Source organism: Argopecten irradians, chromosome 2 (genome assembly GCF_041381155.1).
Source record: "Argopecten irradians isolate NY chromosome 2, Ai_NY, whole genome shotgun sequence".
NCBI lineage: Eukaryota > Metazoa > Mollusca > Bivalvia > Pectinida > Pectinidae > Argopecten > Argopecten irradians.
The window spans coordinates 58,628,613-58,643,169 of record NC_091135.1 but is presented as its reverse complement, the minus strand read 5'-3'; the positions used below and the strand labels follow the sequence as shown (position 1 = coordinate 58,643,169).

Below are 14,557 nucleotides of genomic sequence, written 5' to 3'. Positions count from 1 at the left end.
ATGTCGGGACATCTTAACCACTCGGCCACCGCGGCCCCTGTTTGTAAGAGTTTAGACACACTGGTGTATGCGGGACAGAATGAATGAATTTGTCAGACCAAGAAAGCTGTCATAGTTCTCACAGAATGATGTAATTCAATACCCTTCATATACACAGCCTTTCATAGATAATAAATATATCCGCATTCTTCTTGAGTCTATTGGAATTTAAATATTATTTAAATGATAAAGGTTTCTCTTTTTGTATATTATGATCTGTCTAGCTTCTTTTATATTCTGAAAGAATTACCTGCATAATCTTACAGGTTGTTTAAACTTCCTTGCATTTTCAATTTTTGCTTATGAATTTAGTAAATGAAATTTCACAGCTTTATAAGTTTGGGTTTTAATTTATTGTAAGGATCCTGGCCCCGATTTTGCAAAACAAACTTAAGTCCAAAACTGACTTAAGTCATAAGTTTTCATATAAGTTACATAAGGAGAAAAAACTTAAGTTTTGACTTAAGTCTGCACTTTTGTTTTGAGAAATCGAGGCCAGGTTGTTTTGAGGTACCTTGCATTAATTAATTTGCATGCAGTAGCTGGTGACAATCTCATGTGAAATCTGTGTGTAAATTCCCACCGAACATCACACATGGTAGTCTCCCTTTGAATGCTTATACCCGTTGTTACAGATGAAGTAATATATATCTTGAGCTTTAGAAATACATTACTTTTTACAAAATACCTCTTAAGTTCTTCAGAACAATGTATTACTTTGATGTAAAATTCTGTATTTTGTCTTTCGTGAACACCTGTGTTTACCGGCATCTATAAACAGATCTCTACTTTTCACAAATATTTCCCCTAAACTGTAGTCTTTTATCGAGATTTTTTCTGATAGTGTACATATCCCATAACTGTGTAGATATTTGAGATTCCCTTCCCTTTTGGAATAGCCAACTTAACTACTGTAAATGAACACATGATATCCATGTTTAGGTAGAGTTTGGTAAACCAAGACGTGTACCATTGATACTGTGTGTAGTAGGTTATACAGGGATAGCCAGTCTTTATAGCCCGTGTTGTTTCTTTGAGTACATACCTTTAAACTCCTTATCTAGCTTTCTTGGGGACAAAGTTACATAATTACTGTATAATGAACATCTAGCAACAATTTTTTCACAGGAACATTTGTAGCAAAACTAGTTTGACCATCCTTGACAAATAGCTCAATCGATGAGTAGAGCATTGGCTAGTGTTTGGAGGTTGAAGGTTTGAACCCTGATCTGTCAGCTATATATATCTTCTCCCCAGTCTCTGAGACAGATATGTGTAAATGGTTAAGTTTTCCATGCCAAAGATTTTTGAAAGGAAGGGGGATGTGGAACTGGCAATGGTCAATTATCGGTGACAAGATAACCAGAATGATAGCTCAATTGGTAGAGCATTCGGCTTTTGATTAGAGGTACTGAGTTTGAATGCCAGTCTGACCGCTAAATTGTATCCTCTCCTGTTAAATATATTTACACCTACCCATATATCTGATACTGTAACAACTAACAGAAATATAAGGCAACAAATCTTCATATCTATAGTCCATGGTCATTGAGTTGAATGTCTTTTATCTTAGCGACTTTTATCTTTTGTTACAAAAACAATGTTGTTCTTAACCAAACCATATTAGGTTGCTGTAACTTATTTGGTCATCTATATACGGCTCTATTCATTTCTTCATAATATATCATATTTTATTATACAAATATTGCATATTATATAATGACTTGATTGTACATGTATTTGAGAATCAGAGATTTCAGGATTTGAGAGTATCTAATATTGACTTGGTATCACAATGTATTGGTACGCGTACCACATACTGGTACTTATTGGAACATTTATATTCTAACAAAAATGTCATGAACATCTTAAATATCCAGGCTTGTTCAATCTTAGAAAATCAATTAAGCTGACGACACTAGTGACCTTGTTTCACTTTGGGATCATCGGGTAGAATACCATTTAGTTTTTCTATCAAGGAAAAGTGGTTGTCTCTAATTGTCTTTTCGAGAAGAAACCCTCTTTTGTTTGAAAACAGAATTAGTTCCATTGGAGGGATTATGTTCTAAGGGACGCCCATATCAACACCTCGTCTGACAATAGAGGGGACAGAGAAATGCACCGCGGAACACTTAACAGTAAATCTTATAGATACACATCACCTATAGAATCTAACAACAGTCTATAAATCAGGCGTCTAGGTCCTGATAAACAGCTTTAACAGGGCAAATATTTACATTACCAAATTCAAAAGTCGCATCAAACCAATTTGCTAATATAGAACTACCATAATGGGGAGATGGTGAAAGGTAAATGGGCTCATTTTGTTTGAACTCACAATGAATTCTACAGACAAATCTGAAAACCTGTACAAATATGTTTTGTCACTTGAACCGTTTAACCTTCTGAATATAGTACAAGAACATTTTTCTAATAACTTCTTTCACTTACGCACATCATTGATACCAATCATTGGATCACTGTGCGATGTTTTAGAACTTAAAACACGCATTTGAAGAACGGTAGCTGGTGATAAATACTTCATTTTTCTAATCATAAACTGGTTGGTTTGATGAAATACACATAACAGAATCTTAATTAAGTTTATGTAATAAGGCAAATGTCAAGTAATGTTGAGTTTTTGTTAATGACACCACTCCAATGAAAAGTTGATATGATATTGTCACACTAAGTGAAAATGACATTGTCACACTATCAAAGGGACATAACTCATAGGAACAAACCCCACACCAGCAGAATAAAGGGTGTCACAATGACTCTGTTATACATTATAATGACATAATTAATACACTGATCTTAGGGCAGCCTTCACCATCATGGCACCTCAGTACAGCAGTGAAACCTGTCACAAGTGACCTCCACAAATCAAATAAAGTGGAATTCTTGCAACAAATTAATTGCTCTTGATAGCAATACAAATAAGAATGCATGTTTTTACAAAATAACTGTTGATCAATATCAAAACCGTTTTTGCCAACCAGGGTTCTGTAATAATTAGAAACACCTGCAAGATTGAATGACTTGTACAACAGTACAGGTAGTAATGTTTGAATACAAAGATTCCTCAGCAATAAACCTAATACATCATCTACAAATGTTAACCTTGATTCCAGTATAACATCCAAACCTTAAGACATTAAGCATCTTATTACTGGCATGGTTACGAAGTGTATGTGAAGATTGTATGCTTTCTAAATTCCACTGTTAACTTGATTATATAATTATCTCCCCTTAGTTTCCAACTTCATTTTTCTAGAATCATATTTAAAATGGATGGTAAGTATCACAACATTTTTTTTTTAAATTAACAGTCAAAAGACAGCTAGCAAACCAGACCAATCTGATACAATATATATACAGATTCATGTGTCTTAAATGTGGGTCTATTCCATTTAATCTGTACCAAATTAAAGGATAAACTACATGAGTAAACAAGATCAACAATTCCTGTACAGCCAGGCTTTATTATCTAGATGTTGTATGTTAGTCAGTAAGTGATCAGTACAACAGTTATCTAGCCTCAGTATTTCTCTCTGATAAAACTGTCATTCAGAACGTTTGCAATTACATTAATTGTCCAGAGCAGGAAATACCATAGTAGTCACCTGATGAACACTACAAGCTCTTGACCCATATCGTACTGTATCTAAGACCTCAATGTGACCACCTAGAAAGTCAACAGAATGTTGGCCCACATTGGAATGATCATGATAACACTGATGATGAATTAAGTAACAATCAGCATAAAGGAAGTGGGACGACTGGTTTGCTCCTTGTCCGTATAATGTGACCAATGAGGTGTACTTGTTGGATGTCTTTGCTCGCTGTCTGTATAATGTGACCAATGAGGTGTACTTGTTGGGTGTCTTTGCTCGTTGTCCGTATAATGTGACCAATGAGGTGTACTTGTTGGATGTCTTTGCTCGTTGTCCGTATAATGTGACCAATGAGGTGTACTTGTTGGGTGTCTTTGCTCGTTGTCCGTATAATGTGACCAATGAGGTGTACTTGTTGGGTGTCTTTGCTCGTCTGTATAATGTGACCAATGAGGTGTACTTGTTGGATGTCTTTGCTCGTTGTCCGTATAATGTGACCAATGAGGTGTACTTGTTGGGTGTCTTTGCTCGTTGTCCGTATAATGTGACCAATGAGGTGTACTTGTTGGGTGTCTTTGCTCGTTGTCCGTATGATGTGACCAATGAGGTGTACTTGTTGGGTGTCTTTGCTCGTTGTCTGTATAATGTGACCAATGAGGTGTACTTGTTGGATGTCTTTGCTCGTTGTCTGTATAATGTGACCAATGAGGTGTACTTGTTGGGTGTCTTTGCTCGATGTCCGTATAATGTGACCAATGAGGTGTACTTGTTGGGTGTCTTTGCTCGTTGTCCGTATAATGTGACCAATGAGGTGTACTTGTTGGGTGTCTTTGCTCGTTGTCCGTATAATGTGACCAATGAGGTGTACTTGTTGGGTGTCTTTGCTCGTTGTCCGTATAATGTGACCAATGAGGTGTACTTGTTGGGTGTCTTTGCTCGTTGTCTGTATAATGTGACCAATGAGGTGTACTTGTTGGGTGTCTTTGCTCGTTGTCTGTATAATGTGACCAATGAGGTGTACTTGTTGGGTGTCTTTGCTCGTTGTCTGTATAATGTGACCAATGAGGTGTACTTGTTGGATGTCTTTGCTCGTTGTCTGTATAATGTGACCAATGAGGTGTACTTGTTGGGTGTCTTTGCTCGTTGTCTGTATAATGTGACCAATGAGGTGTACTTGTTGGATGTCTTTGCTCGTTGTCTGTATAATGTGACCAATGAGGTGTACTTGTTGGGTGTCTTTGCTCGTTGTCTGTATAATGTGACCAATGAGGTGTACTTGTTGGGTGTCTTTGCTCGTTGTCTGTATAATGTGACCAATGAGGTGTACTTGTTGGATGTCTTTGCTCGTTGTCTGTATAATGTGACCAATGAGGTGTACTTGTTGGATGTCTTTGCTCGTTGTCTGTATAATGTAACCAATGAGGTGTACTTGTTGGATGTCTTTGGCAGCATGCTTTGGTGAGATAGCACTTTAAAAAGAGCAAGAATTTATCTTTTACATGAACACACATCACAAATATACTGCAGTCTCCCAAAACATGTACCACACTTTTCACACCACATACATGGGTGTTGGTCCTTCAATGACCTTGGTTGTAATAGGACATTAATTCAATCAAACAAACAAAAAGATAAGAGCCCAAATTATCAAATTTTAAACCAACTGAACTATTCAATTACACCTTCATTAATGAATAACAATCTAATTGAAGTTGGGTGTTAGGTCTACTCCGTAAAGTCGCAAGTAATAAAAGAATTATAAATGCCCTGGCTAAGATCATATCAAACCATATGTCAGCTAGCACAAACCAGTGCATTTCTTTTCTTTTACATTTGAACACTCACTTATAACTGCCATAGATGAAAAGTGTTTTTAAGCCTGCAGTTATCCCTCAGACTTGGATTAGCTATATAATAAAACAGATACTTTATATTTATCAAAACATTTTTTTTCAAAGTAGCAGTGCCAAAGCTATAAGTCTGGCTGGATTAACCTGGAGGAAATGATATGGTTGCCCTATTGGGAGACCAGGTGAGGAGTCAAGGTGGAAGGATCAAGGAGCTGTAGAAATCCCTGTGGTAATTAGGAGGACCGTCAGCCAGAAGTAAAAGCCTGACGACAGGTCCACAGTGGTATAATTGTAGGGATAGTAACGGTTGTCCTCCTCAGTCCTTCAGGCTAGAAGGACCCCCGCTGGTCCCTACAAAGGGACACCTCACCTGTATTGTACGACATTGAGGTACACTGCCAGGTCACACCTGTAACGACGATACAGGTATACAAGTACAAACGGTCAAAACAGCTTTTATAATCCTGTCAGAGGGGAAAAAACTCTGCTACCAACTATATACCTGGTGTTATTTTATATAAACCAAATCAATTTACAGTTCTACAGGTAAAAACATATCATATCAACATAAGTATGGACAACAAACCTGTCACACAGGTAGCCAGACCTCATGAATAAAGTTTTAGTACTGTATTTATGTGCATGCCAATGATTGACACATGATGTACAATTAGGAATTGATCAGTAATATACTACTTTTACCATCGGATGATACAACAATTATATATATATATAAGGAGACCATAACCTTACATTAGAAAATACTCTCATCAACCAGGCAGGTTAGCTCATTCAGTAGTAGTGTTTGGAGGTCCCAGGTTCAAAACCCCAGTATGGCGGATACATTTGCTCCTCCCTTTGTTGCAGAACTGCAGGGCATCCACCTAAATATCCATAGCAGTGATATAGTAGTCTTGTGTGTCTTGGATGCAAAGACTTTTAGAAATGAGTGAGAAGTGTAGTGTGAACTGAAATAGCTAGGTTGATCACCATTGTATCTCAATCTATAGACTATCCAACTCTTCAGAGGTTCTCGATCTGCTTGTCACAATTTCTCCTGATACATTATAATGTCATCTATTCTGTATTTGCATTTCACAGAGTTATCTGCCCTTGCGAGTAGGTATTGATTGTGACATCATGTGTTTGTGAGCGTAACATCACACTTTTCAGAGAAAATGACATCAATTTTGCTAACATAATAATGATGACGCAATTGATACCTACCATCAAGGGAGTTAACTCTGTAATATACAAGGATGGAATAATTTTTGTTTTACACTTTATTTAGACAAGTAAGCCAAAGGTCCAAAGTTTGATCCCTAGCAGAGAAAGAGATAATCATGCACTCTATTACAGTGGCCTGTAACATTCCATGGGCCAAAATAATAACACTAAAGCTAGGGCATGGTCTCAGGTTCTGCAGTTCCTTAATCATGTCCAGTTTAAACATCAACACAAAATGAATCCAAAAGTTTTTACGTTTCTATCAAAATGCTAGATGTCATTCTGACAAATAACCGTAACTCAGATCAATAGTGTTGAATTAAACCCCCAGATTGATATTTTCGAGGTTATGTAAGGCTATTGAACTTAAAAGAAATCAGTACGAAAATTTAGACGATCAATCTGCAGACAAATTCAGTCAGTTTTTATACATAAAATATTTTTTTTTACAATGTTTTTTAGTTTTTTTTTATGTAAAGTTTTATTTATATATACTATTAATTAATTTCATTGATATTTTCGTTGTTTGTAAATTACTTTTTACAGTGTACAAAATGTACAGACTAATAAATCATTGACCCTGAAACCTTTTACTTTTAATTGCATCTAACATTCAATAAATTGAAGAACCAATGAGCTCTCTTGTGCCTGTTGCGATAACTTCCGATCTTCCATTTTTTATATCCCTAATTCCATAATCACCCTGTTTACAGTAAGGTATATGGCAGTCAGAGACCTGAAACCCACTGTCCACCAAACCATATCAAAACCAGGTCTAGATCTGCTTCCCCAATAACCTTCGCTTTCTTACATCATACAATCATATTTGCTAATGATATGTTCAAACAAATAACAGAAATTTCAAAATTTAAGTTCTTTTGCCTTAGTTAATGAAAACTATTTTATCTATGAATTTAAATATTCTATCACTGCCTGGTTACTGTTTTGATTGAATAAATGATTCATCTTGATGAATATCTTATGTTTTTAAGAGGAATCAAAAAGGAAAATAAATTATAAACATTACAATAAGATACATGAATACAGGAATCACAGTATTCAGTCTCACATGAATTATGTGACATTGTTAATTACATCTCACCTTGCCAGACGATAAAGACACAGGTACGAATTACCCCCAGGCCTGTGCGCCCGTCACAACACCGATAAAATGCCTCTAGACACTCTACGTCCTTCCATATGATTTATATACAGGTGAAATTGATCCTTTCCGATATGTTATCCTTGGAATTCCGCTTCATATACCGCTACAAATATTACGATGTATAGGTAAAATATGAGTACACAGCAGGGTTAACATTGACATTTCACCCTATATCAATAAGAATTGGACAAACAAAGACTCCTAAGAAGTCATTTAAAATCCAGTTATCAGATCGGAGGACACTTAGGGTGTCAGGCATATCTCTCCCCACTGGTCATATTTAATACTGACGAATGTCTCTATTGAGTGTGAGTGGTCGCCAGTGACCAGCGATACAAAACTCAACATAACAGATTTTATTTATTGGCCGGTAAATGTGGAATGACTCAGTGACGGGTAGATCTGAGACGGTGACGTGGGCCGAGATGTGATGTTTACGTTTAGATGCTGGTGTTGGTATATGTCTCTAGACACTCGTTCTATCAAATAACGACAAGCTCTCAACATAATTTAAAACTCCATTATACCTTTTTGATTCTTATCACTTTATTTATGGCAGACAATCTTTTTTTATTAGACTAACATCGCATAGCCTTTTTATGTGATTAGTTATATTTCTGTATCTGAAATGTATACTATTAGACTGTACATTACATAGCAGCCTCTTTATGTGATTAGTTATATTTATGTATCTGAAATGTATACTATTAGACTGTACATTACATAGCCTCTTTATGTGATTAGTTATATTTATATATCTGAAATGTTTTTAAAAACAGATGAACTGTTTTTGTTCATTTTCAAGCTTTGGCCACTTTTAACAACAATGATCATTTGAGGGACAGAAGGCAATTTATTGTCCTAAACAAATGCAAGTAAAGTTTCCTGCCAATTGCATTTAGCAAATTATAAAATCCCTGATAGGACCAGTTCATTTCTCACCTCGTATCCTATAAGGTCCTGTTTTACTATTGTAAAATAAAATTTGGTGGTATTATAATTAAAGTTGTATGGTCTATCACTTTCGTTCTTTTTGTCATAGTGAAAACTGTTTAAGTGTTATACACATTTTTCCCCGTCTGTCCGAGGTTTAAACTTTCTACTTTTACCACTTTTTCTGAAGTTGCAGCACTGGAAGTATTTTTAATCATAGAAGTAAAAAATCTGTTTAACGTGTACCCGTCAAAAATAAGCTCGAAAGATGCCAAATCATTCCGAACTCTTCCGAACATCATCGCGACAATCTCGAAGTAACATGAGAGTTGTGAAACCAAATGTCAACAATTTTTTTCATAAACAAAACATGCGGTTGACCTCAGCAGACTGGATCTACAAAGAAAATGATGCTTGCACATTACAATATTTGATACACACAATATTGAATTATGGCAATGTGTGAATTAGATGTTTCAAATACTCGCTCTGTGGACATATACCAGCACGATTTGCTCATATTAGCCAGAAGGAAAACGTTAACAAACACATGTGCGCTTATGCTAGTTACCTGGATCACCGCGTGCAGGACGTGTGGACATAAGTCACGTGGTACGATTCGGAATTCCGACAAAAGCCAAAGGTACTGAACATGGCGGTGATTGAAGGCGCTGTATTCAAAACCAGGAATATATGATCCCTAGATTTCGGAGCTCTTATAGGCCGACATATTCTTTTGGGGAGCTTAATCAATAAGTTACATATGCATGTTCAAATATCAAATGTTTAAAGTGAACAGTCGGGCAAGGATGGCCAAAGTCGGTAAAAATGGTGTGAATGTATCCAGTATAATATCTTATGATATAGAAAAATAAAATCTCTCGTCAGAATCTATCTGCGCAAAAAGAAATAAATTTAAAGTATAGGAATCCTAAAACGTCCTCCCGGCTGACTATGTCCGTGGTTACATTTCCACGCAGCCTCGCTTTCAATGCTTTCAACTTTTCTTTCTTTTAATAGTCAGAACTGGGAAACGTAAGCAGAACTTGATCGTCGTATTAATATATGAGAACTTTTGGAAGGCCAATGAACGCATTTAGACTGGTTTTCTTTGCCCGAATATTCACTTTAAGCAATATATCGTTACAGTGAAAATTACCAGAAATACAACTTTAATCTAAACATATAGATATGCTGTAATAGTTCAGTAGCATATAGATATGCTGTAATAGTTCAGTAGCATGGGAGGTAATTTGTTTAACCTTGCAGATCTTTGAAAGGTCATACTTTATCTTAGTCTTCCAAACATAGTAAGTTAGATATCTTTACAAAAAAAAAAATCTATCATTAAAGTTAAAGTAAACACCATACAATTATACTTAACATGATGATTACTAAATTCCATTTTTTTCTCATAAAATCATTGATTTTAAGCATTTATAAATAACATTCAGAACTGATATGTATTTATAACACAATTAAGCTATCTTCATGCTCCGTCAACCCATAATACCTATAAGCCTAGCCTCTCCAACCCATAACATTTACATCACACTTGAAGAAACAACACCATCATAAAAGTATAACTTTGAAGTATATGAACACGCAGTGTCTATTTAACATGAAGTGGTGCATGGCATGTACATAATTTTAGATGTCGTGGGAAAGCGCTCTGGTGTTCGTTGTTGCCGAACCACAGAGTGTGAAATATTGAATAATCCTATACATTCAAGAAAAGACTTAGTCGTCCCTATTTCACTGAGACTGTCATATTTTAATAACACCTCTGAATTTTACAGAAAAGACAAGTACGTAATTTATGTGTAATCCGTCGGGATCAATCAAGGGCAAAGTCAACCACCAAAGACATTCATAGAGACAGCAAGTTAATCCACAGTGTATCGTCCAAGGTTAAGATTCCCTCAAAGAAATTGGTATTATAATCTGGCACGGCTTACACATAAAAAGATACAAGTTTCTTAAATTACATATAATTGTAGCACTATATTATTGTAATTGTCAATGGAGGCAATTTTAAGGGTCCCTCCTGAAAAGTACACTCAAGGCTAAACGTCAGGTGACATTGATATTACATCACGTACATACGGTACATATAATATACCGATATATATATACAGGTGCATGTATGTATGCAAGTTGCAATTGCTTTTCTGTGTTTTTGGAGCATGCCATATATTTTATAATTTTTTCGACCTCACTGTAGTGTCAAAGAGAAATTATACATTTTATGGCTCCATAAAATTATCTGGACAATAGATTTCATATATATATTGTTGTACCTCACACTTATAATTGTAATACTGCAAATACAAGTATTTTGAATGTATATGTTTACCTATTAACCAATGCTGTGCTGTTCAATTCATGGAGAGCTAGTAGTAGTAATGTTTTGTACTTTTCATGTTATGTATATTTGTTAACACTCAAACCACCCAATTTGTCAATCTGTCAATCGATCTTCAAAAAGATTTCACAAAATTAGTCATGTATACATAACAGAATCAGTAATTTAGAAATTGTTTATATATGTGTTTGAATTATATAATTTATGGAGATAAATTAGGATAGAAACGTTGTTGGTTTAGGACTAATACCATAATATTTCCGAAATTTTAGATATGCAATCATACGCTATATCGTAATTACAGCTTGGCTTGTTTAAAATTCAGATTCTGCGATAAAAATAGATCAAATTACATCAATGTAGGTCATCAGGACTAGTGCATTGTGGGAGAGGTCACATGACACTAATCACTACCGTACGTAATACAAAGCTATCTCAAATAAAAATCTTGTCAAGAAAATTTTATCTTTTTCTCAAGTTGTCATTCTTGTTCTAAATTCAACATTTGAAAATTGCAGAAATGTTTTTAATCATTTTGTTAAACACTAATAATTTATGACTGCTTGTATTGTCCAAGTAAAAAAATAGGTGATATTTTTTGACAATACAAGTAGTAAATATGAGATTCTGACAAGTAAAAAAATTCTACTCTAAAATGGAAAGCTCTTGTGGCAATGGTAACATAATACTAAACCTGCTTTGCTATGATTGTTGTTTATGGATTCCCTGATAACTGTACACAGCTGGATTCGGTAACAAGACTTAGGTTTACTCAACATGTAAACTAAAAAAAGGATCGTGCAAGTTAATAACATTTCTTCAAAAAACCTCAGAAAAGGAATGTCTGATTTACTGATAGCCTGATCATAAATAGTACTGAAACAATATACAGTCTTCATTTAGTCATACTTTAAGATGACTTTCAGAGATATGTTAAAATATGTGTGGGCACAATTTTCTCACTTTCTTCCACACTAATAATAAGTCACCATCTTGAAGACAAAAGCATGTGTCTGCACACATCATTTAAAACACCTGTACTTGATGCTTTCCTATCTTGACAACAAAATATCTTCATAATACCATATGGTGTTAGTCATATAATTATATTTAGTGCATCACGTGACAGAATACTGGATTCTGATTGGCTACACACATGGGTGCTATTTGCAATAGTGCCCGTGCAATCAGACACTATTGAACTGGCTCAAATTGAACATGAATGTATTGTGACGTCACCATTACATGACGTCATGACGTCACCATTACATGACGTCATTATAACATTGCGCTTCGACCAAGACGTCAAGATGGCGGACAGACTGCTGTGTGCTGGGATGGAAGTAAATGTTATTTTTCTACAGAAGACAGTTCACTAATGTTCTATATTGATCTACTTTTAATCTTCATGAAGCTGAATCCCATTTTTATAGAATCCCATATTTCTGCGACAATTCATATGTTGTACTTTTAACAACGTGGTGTGGAAATGAAGATAGCGTTGCGAGGTATCGCTTGACGTGCTTCTATTGCGATGACATGGAAAACGGTCTTATGTCAAGGTGATGTACTAAACCCATTATGGCCTGGTTGAATAGGCACTATTGCCTCATAGTATTGTCTCATGATGGGATAGTGCCCTCGCCCTCGACTCAGGCACTATTCCATCCCTCGACAATACTATGAGGCAATAGTACCCTCTCAACCAGGCCATAATAGATAAGTAAGGCAGTGAATGGTTATGAAAAATGCGATTTTTATAATAAAAAATTGTTGCCATGGTAACAATACTGAGGTTTAATTCTGGCTATCTTGAAGTAGAATCAAGTCACTGGATAACCTTTGCCAATATTTAATTCAATGTAACAGGAGAGCAGCCAGACCGGGATTCGTACCCAGGACCCTATGAACACTAGCCGAGTGCTCTACTGACTGAGCTACCTGGTCACAGATGATCGACCCAGTTCAGTCCTGCTACACTCCTCCTCCTTTCTGGAAGTCTTCGCCCTCGAAGACATACGAGACCCTTCCAAACACCACCAACATGGCTTATTTAGTGGGGCGCCAATTCTGTAACAGGGGAGGAGAAAATGAATCGACCAGACCGGTATTCGAACCTGGGACCCTCAGAACACTAGCCGAGTGCTCTACCGACTAAGCTACCTGGTCACTGATGATCGACCCCGTCCAATCCTGTTACATCAATTAATAATCATGTGCCAATTGTTCATGCATGGATATGAAATGTTTCAATTGTCCTAAATTCAAAGAATAGTATAATTACTTCTCCCAAAATCTGACCATGCATACATTTACTACACTCATAGTACAATAGATCAAAAGTGAATGTCAACAGTACCCCAAGTAATGCTTTGGTTTGTGTGATTACAGAGACCAGGGCATATAAATACAGTATCATGTTTTGTCATACCGTATCAATTCTATTCTAACATCCATCACAGCCTCCAGATAGCTCCTGCTATATGAACTCACAAGTCACACAAGAAAAGTATCAGAAGCAATTAAAAGTCCTAATTTTTTGTGTAAAGATAATCTTTGTTTGAAAAGTGAATTTAAATGAGTTAATAATTTAAGTTTCAACAAAGAAGTTTTCCTCACACAACATATTAGACTAAAGCAATAAAAAGTCAATAACTTCACCTCCTAGTAAGTATTTTAATGCTCAGTAATTATATGTTACTACATATAACTATTATATAGAGCCATTCAAAATGCAGGCCCATTTTTATCTTTCCCAATGAAGCATGAGAAAATAAGTTAGTATCATAGTACAGATGTCAAGTGGTTGCCAATATTGATAAAAGTTTTAAGTAAAGAAAACAATGATTTTCAGTTTGAAACAAATTGTTATTCTAAAACCATGCATTCCTTGGAATTATTGTTATTATGTGGGTATCATACTTCACCCCGCTTACATATCAAGGGAGATAACTCACTTTCAGAAGTTGTATAGGCCTGTTATAAAAAGTTCTTTGACCGCTTTGACCCAAAAGTTTAAATGTTTTTTTTTTATTTTTTTTTTACTGAAAATAACTCATGGTAGGTAATCAATGGCCTCTATAATCAATATTTTGCCCCAAAAGAAATACTTTTTTTCAATAATTCTTTTGAAAACTAGTGTTCCATTTGAAGTGAAAGTTTGAATGTGATCATAAAATGACCTAAGTGAGCAAAACGACATACCTGGTGACCCTGACTTCGGTAATACCTGGCTCTGCTTCCATGATTACTGTCCAACTACTGATCGGAACATTAGAACCAGGTTCGGGACAAGTCACAAAAAAACGTCACTCCAAAAGTAGTACAGAACTCGGCTATATATCACAAATATTGGCAAAGA

General features: G+C 35.6%; 1 protein-coding gene across 3 annotated transcripts in view; it reads right to left on the bottom strand.

Annotated features, from left to right (window-relative positions):
• Positions 1-14,557, bottom strand: part of LOC138316073 (PH domain leucine-rich repeat-containing protein phosphatase 2-like) — a 72,473-nt gene that overhangs the window by 39,416 nt on the left and 18,500 nt on the right. The window contains exon 1 of one of the 3 annotated variants that reach the window (XM_069257558.1): positions 7,836-7,983. The exons of the other annotated variants lie outside the window; for them this stretch is intronic. The gene's annotated coding sequence lies outside the window, so the exon portion shown is untranslated. Of the gene's footprint in view, positions 1-7,835; positions 7,984-14,557 lie in introns of those variants that run through there. 3 annotated transcript variants of the gene reach the window in all.